Source organism: Mesoplodon bidens (genome assembly GCF_964165515.1).
Source record: "Mesoplodon bidens genome assembly, chromosome: 4".
NCBI classification, from domain to species: Eukaryota; Metazoa; Chordata; class Mammalia; order Artiodactyla; family Ziphiidae; genus Mesoplodon; species Mesoplodon bidens.
This window is the reverse complement of record NC_138160.1, coordinates 29,815,724-29,833,098: the sequence shown is the minus strand read 5'-3', so window position 1 is coordinate 29,833,098 and position 17,375 is coordinate 29,815,724. Positions and strand designations below refer to the sequence as shown.

The following is a 17,375-nucleotide window of genomic DNA, read 5'->3' as shown; positions in this document are numbered from 1 at the left end:
GGCTTCCCTGGTGGCGCAGTGGTTGAGAGTCTGCCTGCTGATGCAGGGGATGCGGGTTTGTTCCCCGGTCCAGGAGGATCCCACATGCCGTGGAGCGGCTGGGCCCGTGAGCCATGGCCGCTGAGCCTGCACGTCCATAGCCTGTGCTCCGCAACGGGAGAGGCCACAGCAGTGAGAGGCCTGCGTACTGCAAAAAAGAGAGAGAGAGAAAAAAAAAGACATTGGAGAGTAAGCTGAAGTCAGAACCAGACAGACAGGTCCTGCAAGTGTTTCTCTTTATGCACTGATGTTAATAACATCCAAAGAGGCCTTAGGGCTGTCTTCTTACTTTGCCCTTACCAGAAGAGTAGGATACCATTTTCCTTAGAAGCCCAGATGTTAAGTATACTCTTACAACATCACTCAAATTTTGTGATTTTTTACAAATCAGCTACTGTGTTTTGAATATCCCCAGCTTTTCAATACCTCACTAAGAGTCAGGATTTGCTGGAAGTTCAACAAAGATTTATTGTGCAGGAGGAGGGAGGCTTTAAAGGCTAGAACCAGAACAGTGGGAATTGTTACAGCAGGACCTATCTAGCAATCTAAAGCTTTCAAATTAACTAGGATTGTGATAACTGCAGCTGCTAAGTGAAGTACTCACCTCCCTTTCCCCTGAAGTGTTTGAGCAGAGACTGAATAACTATTGGAGGTTGGTGCTAAGGCAGAGTAAGTGCATGATGTCTGAGGCTGGACAAGAATGGTCTCAGAAGGTTTCTCTGGCTCGAAAGTATGAAATAACTTACAAGTACTGGCCTGCACCAAGACCTTAGTATTCTGTTTTATCATGCTCACCCATCCCATATGGAAAAAGATATTCAGTCCACTTTTTGGAAGTAGTTGTCATCTTCATGTCCATCTTTATACCTCCAAAATTTTCATGTACTTTGAGTTAGATATAGATATAGATATATAGATTTATACATCTGTGTGCGTATATGGCACATACCTTTAACAGTATTTCATTAATCCTCTAATCATATTTACAAGGTAGAACATGAAGAAGTATTTCTATGATTATATTATAGATGAAAAACCAGGGCCCAGCATCTTTCCATGTCCTTCTGTCTCCAATGCTTTTTGGTAATGGCCCTCTGGATAGTCCTTTAGTTTACATGTGGACACTTTGTTTGGTTTTAATTATAATAAAAACTCCTTATGGGGAGGGGCCATGAGGCATTTGGATTACTTTCTATGGGGAGATTTTATCTTTTGTTTTCTTACCCTAGAATTTGTTGTTCACAGTCCAAAGGAGACACACGATTTGCATTTGATGAAGCAGCTACAAGTCAAAGTGTCCCAATAGCAAGACAAATTTCAGACAATGTGATGCTACATGACAGAAGTAGCAAGATAAATGTGAAAGGTGGACTTCCCTCCATATATGAGCTCTCGCCTGGGTTGGATGGTATATTTCTCAGAAACATTTGCCAAACTTGTTCCAGCACTTGTTGCCTTAGGGAGGCTGTATAAAGCAGAGGTAACTGCTAGATGGAAAAGAGAGTTGGTTTGTTTTCTTTTTGCAATGTTGAGAGGTAGTGATAGTGGTTCGGCTAGGTCCTGCTGGAGAGCCTGAATAAAAGAGGTGAAGTCTTCTACTTGGAGATGAGTTCAAATGAAGAGTCAACTTCTTTCTGCTTTGCCTTTCCTTGTACAAGAAATCTCACTCAAAGATCAACTACATATGGTGGGGGTCATGGTTTTGCAAGAGAATGGGCCATGTTCTCCCAAGTCAATGGTTTCCCTAAGAACTGAGTGTCTTCTTAGAACTGCCAGAGTTCCCAGGCATCTTGGTAGACATTAAATCAAGTGAACTCACTCCCTAGTGCCTGTCTGTGTTCGAGGCAGCATGGGTCTTATCTCTTGCCATAAAGATTCATCTGTAGTCCTCATTAGTCATTCTCCAGCTATTAACTTAGGCAAGCACACATCAGTGCTAGCTTCCCTTCTCTTTCACTGCTGAGATGACCCCCCAAAATTAGCCTGTGCCAACTCTGCTGAAGATTCCACCCTTGTTTGGTCCAGGTAATTATCACTTCCTCTCTTTCATCTTACTCCCTTGCTCCAAAGCAATGCTTGCTATGCTTATGCCACTCTCCTTATAGTTCCTCAACACGGCACCAGCAGGGCTTCCTGGTGGTGCAGTGGTTGAGAGTCCGCCTGCCAATGCAGGGAACGTGGGTTCATGTCCCGGTCCGGGAAGATCCCACATGCCACGGAGCGGCTGGGCCCGTGAGCCATGGCCGTTGAGCCTGCGCGTCTGGAGCCTGCGCTCCACCATGGGAGAGGCCACAGTGGTAAGAGGCCCGCGTACCGAAAAAAAAAAAAAAAAAGGTGGCACCAGCAGAGTGAGTGATTAAACTCATATCTTTGTTTTATGCAGCTTCCTTGAGTCACAAAAGAAAGATCGAAGTTTTCAGCTACTCTTGTGAGATAGAAGGTTCTTTGGCAACATACTTCATTATTAAAACATAGAGAAGAAGTAGAGAAAGTTTGCAGTAGTTGGATTTCTGTTCAGTCCTGCACGCTACCTTTCCTTTGCAGAGTATTTCAAGGGATTGTATTTTTCATGCCATTCTCACAGCAACTCCAGGAGGTATATATATATTTTTTAATTTATTTATTTTTGGCTGCATTAGGTCTTCATTGCTGCATGCGGGCTTTCTCTAGGTGTAGCGAGCCGGGGCTACTCTTCGTTGTGGTGCGCGGGCTTCTCATTGAGGTGGCTTCTCTTGTTGCAGAGCACGGGCTCTAGACACGCGGGATTCAGTAGTTGCAGCTCTCAGGCTCTGGAGCACAGGCTCAGTAGTTGTGGTGCACGGGTTTAGTTGCTCTGTGGCATGTGGGATCTTCCCAAAACAGAGCTCAAAGCTGTGACCCCTGCATTGGCAGGAGGATTCTTAACCCCTGCACCAACAGAGAAGTCCTCCAGTAGGTATATATTAATAGCCTCATTTTTCAGAGATGAAGAGACTAAGTCACCACAGTGACATGGCATGTCCATGACCACATGGCTGAGAAGCAGCCAGGCCAGGGCTCAGACTCTGGTCTTCCAACAGATGCCATGTCCTGTGCTCTGTCTTCTACTCCATGGCTGCCTTCCTAGTTCCAGGATGGGAATCAAAGTCTGGAACAAGGATAATAGTAAAATTAATAACTGATTTTTTAGCATTTGCTATGTGCTAGATACTGTACTAATTACTTCATATGCATTATTGCTTCTACTCTTCGTAATTTTTGAGGGCTATCATTATTATCCCCATTTAAAGAAGAAACTGGGTTTCAGAGAGCATAAATGACTTGCTTAAAGATACAGGTTGGTAGAGACTGAATCTATCTCCAGACCTGGGTATTGAGCCATGGAATTTGCTAGTACCATATAGCTAAAATCTGGGAGAAGAGGCAGGGTCTTATGAAGAATAAAAGATCTGAGTTTGAGTTCTAACTCTGCTTCTATTCATCAGTATCATCCTGGGAAAATCTGTTAAACCTTTGGACTCTCGGCTTCTTATTATAAAATGGGGTTGCTGCTGAAACCTCACTCCTTCTCGGATGGGACTCAAACCCAGCCAAAACTCAGATTGGGACTTGAACCCATGATCCCTGATGAGGAGGGGACTCGAACCCACTGTCTTTTGATTAAAACCGCTCACCTGTTACTGAAGCTAGGGTTCTTTTGTCTCATCACAGAAAGAATTCAGCATGAGGCAAAGCCTCAGGCAAAGAATGAGTTTATTAACACAGGACGTTTGTGAGAGATACAAGCAGGCTGGCAAGGGAGCACAGCAGCCCTGAGAATGAAGAGGGCTACATTTTTATAATCAAAGAAAAAGTGAGGAGGAGAGAAGACCACCTTCTTACTCATTCTTCAGAAGATGTCAAGGCTTACATCATTAGTCTCTCCTGTGGCCCTATATGGTTTAACCGAGACTGTCATAGTGCTATTTAAATCATATGTATATTAGCAAAAGTGTGGTAACATATACTAAAATATGGTAATTTTTCTCAGGTTTCGATATAATGTCCTCTTTCACCTAATTTCTTTCCCCTTTCACCCATGTTTCTGTCTTGGCCACATGCAGAAATGTTACTCTTCAAGGACTATTAACTCTCTGATTTCACGTAATAAGACTCAGGCCCCATATCTATTGTCTTGTGTTTTAATAATCAGGGTTTGTGGCTTGAGTGTGTCTGGCTCTTGGATACGCCTGGTCTTCCTTCAAGGTAGTATAGATTGTTGCTAGGTTACTGGATTCTTCTTTTGAGTAGTCATTAGCTTACAACAGTCTCCCAAACTCTGTTGAAATTCCCTTTCTGTCCTTAGTCCCCTACTGGGATTTCTAAAAACTGACTATTTAATTATCCTAATCTATCCCTATCAGTATTATTTGGCCTGATATCTCACATATGAGGATCCATCAGGCCAGACATACCTAGGGGCTCTCTAAACTGAAGAGAATGGTATGAAGGCAAGGCATCATTCTTCGTGTTAGAATTGGGACTACAGCCTTAATATCCTGACAGCTCATAGCAATACCCAGAAAACCTGGGCTCTTCCCTCAGTCCCATATTCTCTCCACAGCTGCCAGATCAGTTTGGTTTAAAAAAAAAAAAAAAAAACTTTGTTCTTACAGAATGTGTCCATGAGACTATCTCCTTTTCCTTATAGTATAAAAACTCATTGAGTGAAATTTAGCTGCCATTTACAAAGAGTATATTTTTGAGCACCCTCTCTTTGGCTGCTGGGCAAAGCAATTGTCTGTCAACAAACCAGGTGGATAGAATCACTGCCCTGAGGGTTTTTATATTCTGAGAATGACTAGCAACCTCTTCTGCCCTAGAGTAAACAGAAGGAAGGCCCTGGTAGCTTGTGGCCAAGACAGAATTGATTTGTTCTTGTGTTCAGGGTCATTGACTCTCATGAGAGCTGCCATTTACCAAGTGCCTCCAGTGGAACACGTGTGCTAAGTATATTATTTCTAAACCTCACCATAGCCACGTGAAGTATTCTTATTCCCGTTTTATAGAGGAGAAGACTGCAGGAATTGCCCAGGACCTCAGAGCTAGTCAGTTTCGCACGGGTCTTCTTCCTATGTCATCCATTCCATGTCACCTAAACAACCAGCCATCTTCAAAGTGCCACCCTTTCCTCATCCAGCCCTACCATTCCTTTCTTGCTCAGGGCTTGGAGGACCATGCTGGCTGGAAAGAGAGCTGCATTTTCTAAAACTCACACCCACGCTTTGGGCTATGACCAACGCCTACCCCTGATTTTTTTTTCGGGGGGGGACAGTTTATCAAAGCCTTTGCTTTTCTTATATTCATTCAGTCCTGGGTTTCTATTTAGTTATGATGATAGATATGTTTTGGGAAATTTTGATGCCTTGGAGTACAAATTTGGACTTTTGGGGAGTAAGGCAGCTGCAAAATGTAGTGGGAATTGAAATCCACAAAATCTTAATTTTCAGTCTCATTTACAGGTTTACAATCACCTCATTTTAGAATATCAAGATAGGTTACATGCATTGCTCATGTAAATAACTCGATTTTATTTAGGGAACTATAAAGGTAAAATGTAAAGGGGAAGAACATATTTTAAATGAGTTGGATTTTTTTCTATTTTCATTTTTTGAAAAAAAGTTTTTAGAAAACTTTTTTTTGTTTCCTGAAATTCCATCCCCTTTAGGGTAAATTTATAGCTATAAAAATGACACCTTGGAAACCTTTCCATTATAACCCTAATCACAGAAGATTAGTGGGAATTATTATTCTTCCTAGCCATTTGGTACAACGAAATAGATCACAGCTCTTCCTTTCAGAGAAAATGACATTTTTCAACCGGGTATGTTGTCTATCTCACAATCATAACCACTTTCATATCTGGGATATTTTAAATTGAAAATGTCTGCAAAGTGCACAGCCTGGCTTAGGGGGAGAAAAGATAGAGGGTCTGCATCGAATTCTGTCTCTTGGCTGATCTTTTTCTCCTGTAGAAATGTCTTTACACTGAAGAAAAAGCCCTGTTGACTTGGGAACTGTATGAGCCTTCTGAAACTTTTGGTGAATTTGGGGGGTGGGCTTAGGACTACATTTCTGTGCATTTTCTCTTACTTTTCCTGCTTCTGAGAAAAAGAACCTCTATTCCAGTGCTGGAGCTTCCTGCCAAGGGATGCTGCTTTCTCTGCGACCAGCTCTATGGAAAAGCCAGAACCCAGCCTCGAGGGGACAACCCAGGGCACGGGCAAACAACACATATTCAGTTCGTTTGAACTTTGCTGCTGTTATTGTGGTGGTGATTGTGATTTGGGAGCAAAGACTTCAAGGGGGACAGATCAGCTGGCTGCAGGGAAGGTTTCCGGCTTCTCAGCACAAGCAGATCGTCGGACTAACAAGTTACCTGTAGAGTGTCTGCAGTTCACTAAGGACAGTAAGAGCTGCTGTAGACACAGTCCAAGTGACCGATTTTATAACCCAAACCAGGTAGGCTTTACATAATTTTCAGTGGCAAAGAAGGGACCAGGAGGAAAGAGAGGAAAGAGAGGAAAAAGACTGCGTGGTGGAATTTAGTAATACGAAGCAAGAAGCCAAAAGAATATTTTTTTAGCAGCCAAAATATTTTCCTGTTTAGAGAACCAGTGTCTCCTGCATAACCACAAATAACAAAGAATAAAATTAAATAAGATTAAAAGGCCAGTTGACTAAAGTGCAGGGGCAAGGAAATCAGAGTCAGGAATTCAGCTCTTATCTTTGAGAAAGGAGAGAGGCAAAGAGAAGATGTTGAAAATGCCAGTGTTTGTTTGATGAAATAAAAAGAGATTTCTGTAAGCATCCCACAGAGACACCCCTTTTGTGCAATGCCAAGGAAGCCTATTGAAGGTTACCAGCTTTGCAGCCTCCTGGGGCCAGGAGGAATACTCCAGAGAGTCAAGGGCACGATATAATAGTGCCCTGTTTGCTTACTTTGGCAGGTGTAAGACAACTTAGCTAAGCCGTACTCTGATAGGGCCTGGGGCCAGCACTTTTTGAGCAAGACAAGGGAATCCTTCTCTGGGACAAGGTTTTCTCAACCTTCCTGCTCTCAGAGCGTCCCTGAGATGTCCACAGCAGGAGTGTAAAATTTTTCACCATCCTTGACAAATTCCCGAAGTAGAGCTGGGCTTCCTAGAATGCTGCCCTGTCACTGGCGGATCCGAAGAGGGGGGTGAGGATGTTGTAAAGGAATTGAACGGCTGGCTATCATCTCCAGTGCAACACCCCTGCACTGCTCCGCCATCGTCAGGGCAGGTATCAGAGGCTGATTTTCCCTCTCGCCAGGATGGGCGGTACTCCTTTAGCTCACCGGTCTCAGACCTCGTGCCCTTGCATGCCCGAGGAGCATCCTCAGGGCATGATGCAGATGCGAGATGGCAAACCCAAGTGGGGTGGGAACCCTGAATGAACCTTGCCTTCAGGGAGCTTTGCTCCTGTCCACAGATTGACTAAGGTCGTGTGCTCTGAGCCGTGCTCACTGGCGACAGAAGCTTCCCAAAGCGGGCGAGTCTCCGCCGCGGGCCCAGGAGTGCTCTCAGGGATGGTGCCAGGTGAGCTGGCGGATTTACTGTGATCCTCCTCCCAGACTTATGCCCTGTAGGTTTGTCTCTCCAGCATCAAAGACTGAAGAGCGTGATGAGGGGCCGAGCAGCTGTAGTCACGAGTGACAGACAGAAGAAGCTGAGCTGCTGGGGGGTGGCACCTATGCCAATTCAGCAAGGGCGGCATTGGGCAGAGTCTTAATCATTCACCCTAATCATTCACCTGAGTCGGTCGCTCCCAGATCTGAGCCACAAGGGAACCCTCCCAAGGGGAAGCCTGGCAGTTAGTTTGACCTGGGGAAGCAGCCAGAAGGGGAGGAGTTGGCCTTGTGGCTGATTAAGTTCAAAGAAAGCGAAAAGAAAACCAAAAACTGATTGTAGCTTCAGACACTCTTAATGAGCCTGTGAATCCGTCCAAGGATTTGCTACCCTATAGCACAGCTCATGGGTAGAACCGACCTCACTCTCTTCCTTTCCCACTTGTGACATTTTATTTCCCATCATGCCTGAAGTTCTTGACAAATTAATCGATCTTGAATTAAAAAAAAAATGTTGAGGTTAGAGGAAAGTGGTTCCCAGGAACTTACACACCCGGCCCCTGAGACCCATTCCCTGGGGGAGGTCTTAACAGGCCTTCAGTTAGTCTGTTTGCACACACGCTGGAGAGTCCTGCCAGGGTCTGTGGGCCACTGCCCAGGCTCCCAGGCAGGAGATCCACGTCTCCCTCCTGCACAGCAGTGCTTGTGGCAAGGCTGGGAGATGGAGTGTTGTCTCAGCAGAAACCACCTTCTCAAGGCGTTGAGCCTCACCAGCTACGGCTCCGTTCAGCTTTGCTCTCTGGGGTCCTAGCCTTCCCCCTGCCCTATATTGACTTTCCTTCTAAGCCCCTGGCAGAGAGTATTCCTCTCTCCCACTCAAGACTCCACCTTCAGGCACAATAGGCTAAGCCCAAATCAGTTTCACATTTCAGAGTAGGATTTTGTAAGAACTTCCAAGTAGGGCAGTCATTGGCAACTTCCTCAAAGGAACAGGGGACTTCTCTTCTTTCAAATGCCATTGTGAAGTCTTCCTTTGGCAGCCAGAGGCATGAACAGTCAGAACACACTGGGGATTTCTACTCTGATGAGAAAAATCTGGTTACTTTTCTTTGCTGTTTTTCTCTCAGGGATCCAGGGAATTACTAAAAATATCACACAACCCTGCCGTGTCTCCTTCAGAAAACTTGGAGCTATTCTCCCAGCAGTGTGACAGTTTACTGTGCCCTGAGCATCCTCTTATGCTGGTGGTGGAGGAGATGGAAGAGAAATCTAGGCCTTTCATATCATCGCTTCCATGCCCAGCCTCACAGGAGCATTACAATCCTCAGTGCTGCGACATCCAGAAAGAGAACAGTTGGCCTCGGTAGTTTGAGGGAGATTATCCTGAAGTGGTGGCTTAAATGTCATACAACCATTTCTTCCCTAAGCATTTATTGAGTAAGTACTATGTACCAGGTTCTAGAGCTACAAAGTGCATGGCACTACTCTCTTTCTCTGCAAAGCCTGGGGAGTTAAGAGTCTAGAGCAAGGCCCTCCTGGCCAGTGAGGCTTCTATGCTCAGGGCGGGTGTCCCTTGGCCTCGGCTAGCCCGCACTGCGGGGTAACTGCTCCCCTTGCTGGCTTCTCCTGGTGCGAGGAAGAGATAAGGTATGAGGAACGAGGGTGTGAGGAGGTGTTCCTCCCCAGGGAAACCAGCCTTTGGAGAATTCCTTCAAGGGTCTCAGTTGGCCTTAGACATCCCCAAATGTTCTTCTCGTATATGAGTCCCCTTTGTCTATGTGTGTCCAGTTTCTGAGCAGGCAGACAGCATGTGAATCAGAACCTTTAAGAAAGTAGGACTATGCCTTCATTCCCATTGTTTTTTCTCTACTGAATTTCCTCTCTTCACTTCCTGTCCTTTTATCCTGCCACACACTTGTCACCTCCCAGGAAGCGTATAGGCACCTCGCTGCCTGCAGGATTGAGCTCAAACTCCACAGCGTGGCCTTCCGTGGAGTGTGGGCTCAGTATGGGACCGTTGAATGTGGTTTCAGAACAAGCCATTCTCTTGGTCCTTTTCAGTGCCTTTGTTTCACAGGAGTTAATGGACTGCCTTTTCTGGAAATTTGAGGATTAGCATTTTCCTCCAAAATCAACTTTGACTTTTCACTTAGAACCTGTTAAAGACTAAGGTCCTCTCCCTCACCCCCAGCCAAACCCAATAGACACACATGAGCAAGCCTTCCCCTGACCCCAAGCTCTGACCCTTGAAACCTGCAGAGACAAAGTGTGCCTTCATGTTTTTAGCAAGAGATGGTCTGGCCTGCCCTATCCCCATAACTGAACAATGATTAACAACCCTCCATACTTTAATATGCAAATAAATTATTAACAGTGGGTTGTGCCTTTTCCCAGGTTGTAAAAAGATGACTGGTTAGAGTCCCAATGCTCTCCTTGTCAGGAGAGGAAATGTAGAGGAGAATGTCATCTCAGGCCACTGGCCTCGAAGACACATAACAAAGATGCTGCAGGCTCCAGCCGGGAGTGGGAGTGGGGTGACAGACGGCAGGAAGGCCACAGGTGAGAGACTTTCAGCTCTCTTTGTCAGGTTGGAGTCTTTCCTTTCGGTGTTTCTCTTCTGGGATCAGAAATGGGCAGAAGGCACGGAGTATGATTAGGGTATCAATGGCTGCACAAAGATCTTAGGGGAAGGTTCTTGTTTCAAGAAGAGACGAATGAGGAGCTGGCATGTGAACATAAAAACCAACATGTAGGCCCCTCTAGACCCCAGGCGTTCCGGGGAGAGGGTGTGGGCCTGGCATGGGAGCGAAGATCAAGAGGGCAGCGTGAGGACACAGCGGCTTGGTCACATGACATATCAGTCCTGAGGGTGTGGGACGGGAGAGCAAAAGGTGGCGAAGACAAGGGTGCATGGCACTGATGGGGAGTCCGGAACATCTCCGGATCTCACTGGAGGCAGAGAGAGGCCAGGCAGTGAGCTGTGAAGGCCCAGCAGAGCCCACACCGGAGGATCAAGAGAAATTTGGTGATTTGGGCTGAGGTTTTTGTTTCCTGTTTGTTTGTTTTTAACAGACTTCATTTTTTTAGAGCAACCTTAGGTTTACAGAAAAATTGCACAGAAAATATAGTGAATTCCCATTTCCCACCTCTCCCCTACGCACAGATTCCTCTATTATTACCGTCTTGCATTAGTGCGCTACAGTTATTACAATTACCAGCATGGATACATGAGTATTAACTAAAGTCCATAGTTGACATTAGGGTTCACTCTTTGTGTTGTGCAGGTCCATGGTTTTGACAAATGCATAAGGTCGTGTATCCACAATTACAGTGTCATAAAGACTAGTTTCACTGCCCTAAAAATCCCCTGTGTTTCACCCATTCATCCCTTTCTCCTTTCTCCCAAACCCCTGGCAACCAGTGACCTTTGTTACTGTCTCTATAGTTTTGCCTTTTCCACAGAGAATTTCCTCATACAGTTGGAATCCTACAGGATATAGGGTTTTCACACTGGCTTCTTTCACTTAGCAATATGCTTTTTAAAGTTCCTGCATGTATTTTCACAGCTTGATAGCTCATTTCTTTTTAGCGCTAAGTAATCTCTCATTGTATGGATGTGCAACAGGATTTTTATCCATTTGGGCAGACTTTTCAGTAAGATAAAAAAGCAGAGACAATGGAATGGGTGGATGCAGAGAAAGCAGCAAGGTCCACAGGACATGATAGAAGGAAGGAGGAAGGTTTGGAGAAGTGGGAAAATAAACATGAGCGCAGAGACCTGAACCGGCCTAAGGCAAGTGCTTGATGGGAGAAGCCTGCTGCTCACTGACCCTCCACCAGGCCTTTCCTGCTCTTATAGACAGAAACTTCATGAGGGCAGGAACCATGTCAGTCTCATCCCGAGAGCCCAGTGCAATGCAGGCATCCAATAAATATTTGTTGAACCCATTAAACCTTCCAAGACCTTTCCTAAAGAGCAAGTTTGCCCAGACACCAGAAGATCTGAAGCTTCTGAGGTTGGCCGGTCACCTCAGGCAGGTCTTCATCGCTCACTCGGCTGAGCCCTTTTCTGTGGTGGGGCAAAGCTTGCCTGGGACATTCCCCTCCTCAACCAAGAATGCATCTCGCTTGCCACCATCTGCCCCTGCCTTGTGAGATGTTCTGTGGACAGAAGCAGAGGCAAGCTGCAGGGAGCCAGGAAAACCAAGGGAGATTCAAGCTAACCTGACATCCCAGGTAAAAAGGCACTCTCACCAAAGGACCGGAATCCAGCTCTCCAAGCACTCACTTTTCAACCCAATCACAAGGCAGCAGAATTAACCCAAACAACTGCTCTGGAAGCAGGAAGACCAAATGGGTGATGCAGGTGCTAAGAAACAGCTGTGAGAGGAAGACGAGCCATGCCCTCCAGATGCTCCCATTTGAGAGGAGAGAAGGTCTGTGCCACATAGCAGCAGCCCACACATGGGAGCTGTGGGAGCCCAGCCAAGGGAGTGCAGCTAACAGTCTGGGTGAAAGGGGATAGCCCTCCAGGGGAGCTGGAAAATCAGCTCAGAAACTGCAGGATCAATAGCCGTTCACCAGTCAGAATTCACCACTTGGGTAGTGCTCCCTGGGCAAAAGAGTTTAACAACCAGAACTTTATCTTGCACAAGGTCACTGCTTAAAATCAGGTCCCCTCTCAGGGTGTGATACTGGCATTCCTTGGTACCCATAGCGCTTTCTCTTCCTGTGATGAAAGGGGTGAATGAGCCTGGTAAGACGATGAGGGTATTTTGCTTGGGATCTCTCCATACCCTACCCATGTTTGTGCCCATATGACTTACAGAGTCAGCACCAGGGTGGAGAACGCTTGAGAATTTTTTTTTTTTTAATATTTGAGAAACATCAGTTTATTTTATTTATTATTATTTTTTGGCCACGCCTCACGGCATGTGGGATCTTAGTTCCCTGACCAGGGGTCAACCTGTGCCCCCTGCAGTGGAAGCGTGCAGTCGTAACCACTGGACCGCCAGGGAATTCCCAAGGATTTCTTATCTGAGGGAAAGAACATGGACTGCTTGGCCTGAAGCCTGAACAGGGTGGCTCATCCAGAGACACACATATGGCTCCCCATCTCTACTGGGGGAGTTGAGGGTGATGGTGAATAGTTAATCAGATGCAGAGGGTCGAGGTGCAAGGAGTAGCTGCCTTCCCACCTTGAAGCCCCCTAAATGGCAATCCCTGAAGAAGGGGGACACACCCACGGCGAGGATGGCCCAGTGTTGATTCTGTGTGTTCTCAAGGCATCAGCATCAGTGCTCTTTCGGCCATGGGGCAGCAGAAGTGGCCCCAACACCTCCAGGTAGCCAGAAACACAGCAAGCAGGGGAGAGCCAAGCTTCACTCAGCATTGGGGCAGCTGGCCTCTCCTAACACACCAGCATCTGGCCCCATCTGCTGAGCCTGGCCGGTCCCTGGGGCATTTCTTGCACATATGGGCCTCCAGAGAATGACCACTAAGTTCTCTGTATGCAAACATTTCTATGAGAAAGATAGTTCCTGCATCTCACCACAATCTGTTTTCTCAGGCCATCTGCTATTGGGTGCTCACCAGCACAGAACTTTTATTTTACTTTCTTGCTTACATGTGTTTGCCTTCATCAGGGGGACTGCTTGTGGAAATTCAGGGCAAAGTCCGACATTTGGTAATAGTGGAGAGATAATGAAGAGGCAGTGCTAGGCTCAGTCCTACTCTGTCCTGGGACTAGGACTCACTCACGACACAAAGCCTTCCCCTCTCTCTTCCTCCCACTCACAGTTTTTCTCCCCAGCTTTCCAGAACACTCTTTAGACTTAACCTCCTTCTATCTTAGCCTATGCCCTTTCTTCCTACCCACCCTGTATTTCTCAGCCACCCACATTGGAGCACATTTAAATATCCAGCCATAACAAAGGTAAAGCCTCAGCAAGGGGTCCAGGCTCCCCAGGAAACTGGGGGTTGGGAGAGAGGAGGGCAGGGAGCTGAGAATGGCCAGAGCTCCTTCACAAGGGCCCCTGAATGTCTGGGAACATAAGGGGATAGACACTCATGACAGAGAACAGAGCCATGCCCTTATTATTTATAATATTAAACTGTGGCTCATTCATTTATTCATTTCTCAACAAATTTTTCATTCTCTCAACAAATGTTGATTGAGTACCAGTTATATAACAGGAAGTATAAATGAAAGCCAGTCCTTGTCCCCAGGAAGCTTATGGGTGACCCTGGCACATGGACCAGAAATGGCGATAACAAGTGTGAAAAAGTCGGGGGTCCTGAGAGACCCAAGAGCAGTGGGTGTGCAGGAGAAGGTCTGGGACCCAGCTGGGTTGATCTGGGAAGAATTTGCAAGGACTTAATGCCTGAACTGAGTCTTGAAGGTAAAGTTGGGAGGAATAGGGCACAGGATAGCATATTCCTGACAGAAGGAGCCCAGTGCAAGAGCAGAGGCACCGAGAGAGCAGGTGGTAATGGGGAAACTAGGGTGTAAAGCGGACGGAACCCTGAGATGGGTGAGACCTGAGGCTGGAAGGCAGAGGCAGCTAAAGATGGAGTTTGAGGTCAGCAAGGATGCTGAGGCTACGGAAAATTACAGAAGGACTGTGGATGGGAGAGACGTGCAATCAGATTCCCATTTACAGAAGGAAGTCCTGGCTGAAAGGTGGAGATCAGTTTGGAAGGAACGAGACCAGAGGCACGGAGAACACGTAGCAGGCTGTTGCAATAACATCTTCTGGAAACGAAGTTCTTCGGAAGCCTCTATGTCCACACCTGTCTACCTCAGGCTTCCTGTCAGGGGAAAGCGAGCTGGCGAAACAGGTTTTTGGGAAAATAGCTCACTCATTAATTGCAATGTTTTGTTGCTGCCCGTGACTATAACGCTTTGTTTTACAGTCATGTAAAATCAGCATCATGCAAATATTTCCTCCTGATAAAAGTTAGCCTCCAGAATTGTGAAGCTATAAATAAACTTCTGTTGTGTAAACCACTCAGTTTGTGGTACTTTGGTGTGGCAGCCCCGGCAAACCAACACAGGTGGGAAGTATAATGATCCTATGTTACATGTGGAAACTGAGGCACAGAGAGTAAGTGTTTCCCCAGTGCAACACGGCTAAGAAGTGGTGGGCAGCTTGTTCCAGAATCTGCCTTCTTAATTACAGTATTTAAAAATAATTCTGTCTTGGTCTTGAACAGTTGAATGCTCTTCCTTTGAAATGAAGCTTAATTTCGGCGTAGTCCTATAGTAAAGAGAAAGAAGTAAATGAACTCCTTGGCGGTCCATGACCCTTCCTAGTGAGGCCATAGTCGAGCCCATGTCATTCTGCCATCCTGTGCTAGAACAAGTGTCTGGATAATTGTGTCCCTGCATCTAATCCAAGAGGAAACGTCCTCCCAAAAGAGGCTGTGAGTATATGCCAGGCAGCTGGGTCCCTGAGCCTGGCAGTGGGCAAATACTTCCTTCTAACGTAGGTAAGAAGACAGATTCTGAAGCATGCTACCTGCCATTTCTGAGCTGTGTGGCATTAGGGAAGCATTTAACCTCTCTGTGCCTCAGTTTCCACATGTAACATGGGATAATTCTGTTGCCCACCTGTACTAGTTTGCTAGGCCTGCCATAACAAAGTACCACTAACTGAGAGGCTTAAACAACAGAAATGTATCGTCTCACAGTTCTGGAGCCTAGTAACCCGGGATCGAGGTGTTGGCAAGGTTGATTCCTTTTGAGGGCTCTGTGGAAGACTCTACACCATGCCTGTCACCTAGTTTCTGGTGATTTGCTGGTAATCTTTGGTGTTTCCTTGGCTTGTAGATGCATCACTCCGATATCTGCCTTCATCTTCACATGATATCCTCTCCAAATGAGTGTCTACATGCAAATGTCCCATTTTTATATGAACACCAGTCATACTGGATTAGGGTCTGCCTAATGACCTCATTTTTTACTTGATTCCCTCTGTAATGAACCTATCTCTAAATACGGTCACTTTCTGAGGTACTGGGGGATTAGGACTTCAACATATGAATTTGGCGGGGGAGACAATTTAACCTGTCACCCCACCTAAATAGAATTTTCAATGAAAATTAAATGAATTAATGCCTGTAAAACAGTGCCTGGCACTTAGAAGCTCTCAATAATGTTAGATTATGCTAGGTATAAATAAAAAAACTCCCAGGTTAGTGGATGGCAGGGTTATAATTCAGCCGGTTTGCACCAGTATGGCCTTACCAATTATTTACCACTTGTGTCTTTTTTTTTTTTTTTGGTCAGGGCTTATACCATACCAAGTGAGTATTTTGGATAATACTCTTGGCTAACAGGTGCAAGATGAGAATGTGTAGCTCTAATGAGGTCGGTGCTTTTGCTTTCCTGTTCTCCAAGCTGTGTATACTGGACAATGCAAGTAGCCCAGAGGGGAAAAAAGCAACTCTCATTTCTTTTAGCAAAGAACCAAAGAAGGCCCTATCTTCCTGATGAACCCAGAAAAAGAAACTTCCCACTGTCGATGTCTCAGCCCTGGGGGCTGGGATGGGGCCAGCACCTTGGGCCTTGGAGATGAAGCTTACTGAAGGATGTCATAAATGGGCTGACCCCAGGCTGCCTGGAGGAGCCGCTGACGTGAATAAAAGTGTTTGCTCACCTCAGTTCACATTAGAATGAGCCCTTTAAAAAATAAATAAGGTGTGTTGATCTTTTGTGTGGATGGCTAAACAAATCTGGTGGCCCCAAATGAATTCCAGGTAAAGAAGAATACGAGGAAATATCAGAAAACAAGCTGCTGAAATCAGCAAGAGCTGGGCCTGGAGGACCCAATGGCCCCTCTGTAGAACTTTCTGGGCATCGCATGGTTCTTCTTCTTAGCAAGCCCCCTGATGCCTCATGGCGGCTGCCGTGTGACTACAGTGGCAGGGGATTAAGGAGACAGCATGGGCCCGGGAGAGGGGGTAGCTGACCCAGGCCAAAGTCAAACAGAGCTGCTGAAGAAACAAGATTGGGGATATACAGTTTCAGTGGAGGGAAATACCAGAAAGGTTGTCCACAGGGAGATTTTGAGCGGGTAGACTCCCTGCCCTCCAAGGCCAAGGCAAGGTCGCTCTCTCCCCCTTGCCCCTCAAATTCCCGTCTGTTTTCAGTAGGTGAATAGGAAGGCTTCTGCACTCCAGTAGGAAAAGCCTAGACTGGGAGGCGGGACGCCTGTTGATTCTGCTGCCCCCAGGCTGTGTGACCTTGGACAAGTGGCTTAACCTTTCTGGGCTCAGTTCCCTCATCTATTATTTGAGGGGCTTGGAGTCATGCTAGTCATAGACTCTTCAGGTTAAAAGGGATCTTAGGAATTCAGTCTGATCCATTTGGTAGATAAGGAGCCTAAGGCTGAGAAGTTAAGTGAATGGCTCACAGTCATTGAATTAATGAGGGGACAGGAACCTAGGACTCAGGTGTCCTGACTCCTACCTAGGACCCATTCTGTTAACGACAGTGATCCCCCTCTCTTCATAGTGTCAGAGTATTTACATTTATGCCTCAGAACAACCTTCTGAGGCAGATATTCTTATGCCGATTTTATAAGTAAGGAAACTGGCTTGCCCAAGATCCCCAGCTCCTGAGTAGAAGAGCCGGGACTTTGCTAGTTTGATGCACTTCCTGCTGCACACCAGCTGCCTCCAATTACCCGCAGAAAATCCCAGCCACAGGCCACCTAGGGTGCCC

The 17,375-nt window shown here is 46.2% G+C and overlaps 1 protein-coding gene across 2 annotated transcripts in view; it reads left to right on the top strand.

The window, feature by feature from the left end:
- PRLR (prolactin receptor) overlaps window positions 1–17,375 on the top strand; it is a 202,011-nt gene that overhangs the window by 41,677 nt on the left and 142,959 nt on the right. Inside the window, exon 1 of one of the 2 annotated variants that reach the window (XM_081231807.1) lies at window positions 5,728–10,207. The exons of the other annotated variant lie outside the window; for it this stretch is intronic. The gene's annotated coding sequence lies outside the window, so the exon portion shown is untranslated. Of the gene's footprint in view, window positions 1–5,727; window positions 10,208–17,375 lie in introns of those variants that run through there. 2 annotated transcript variants of the gene reach the window in all.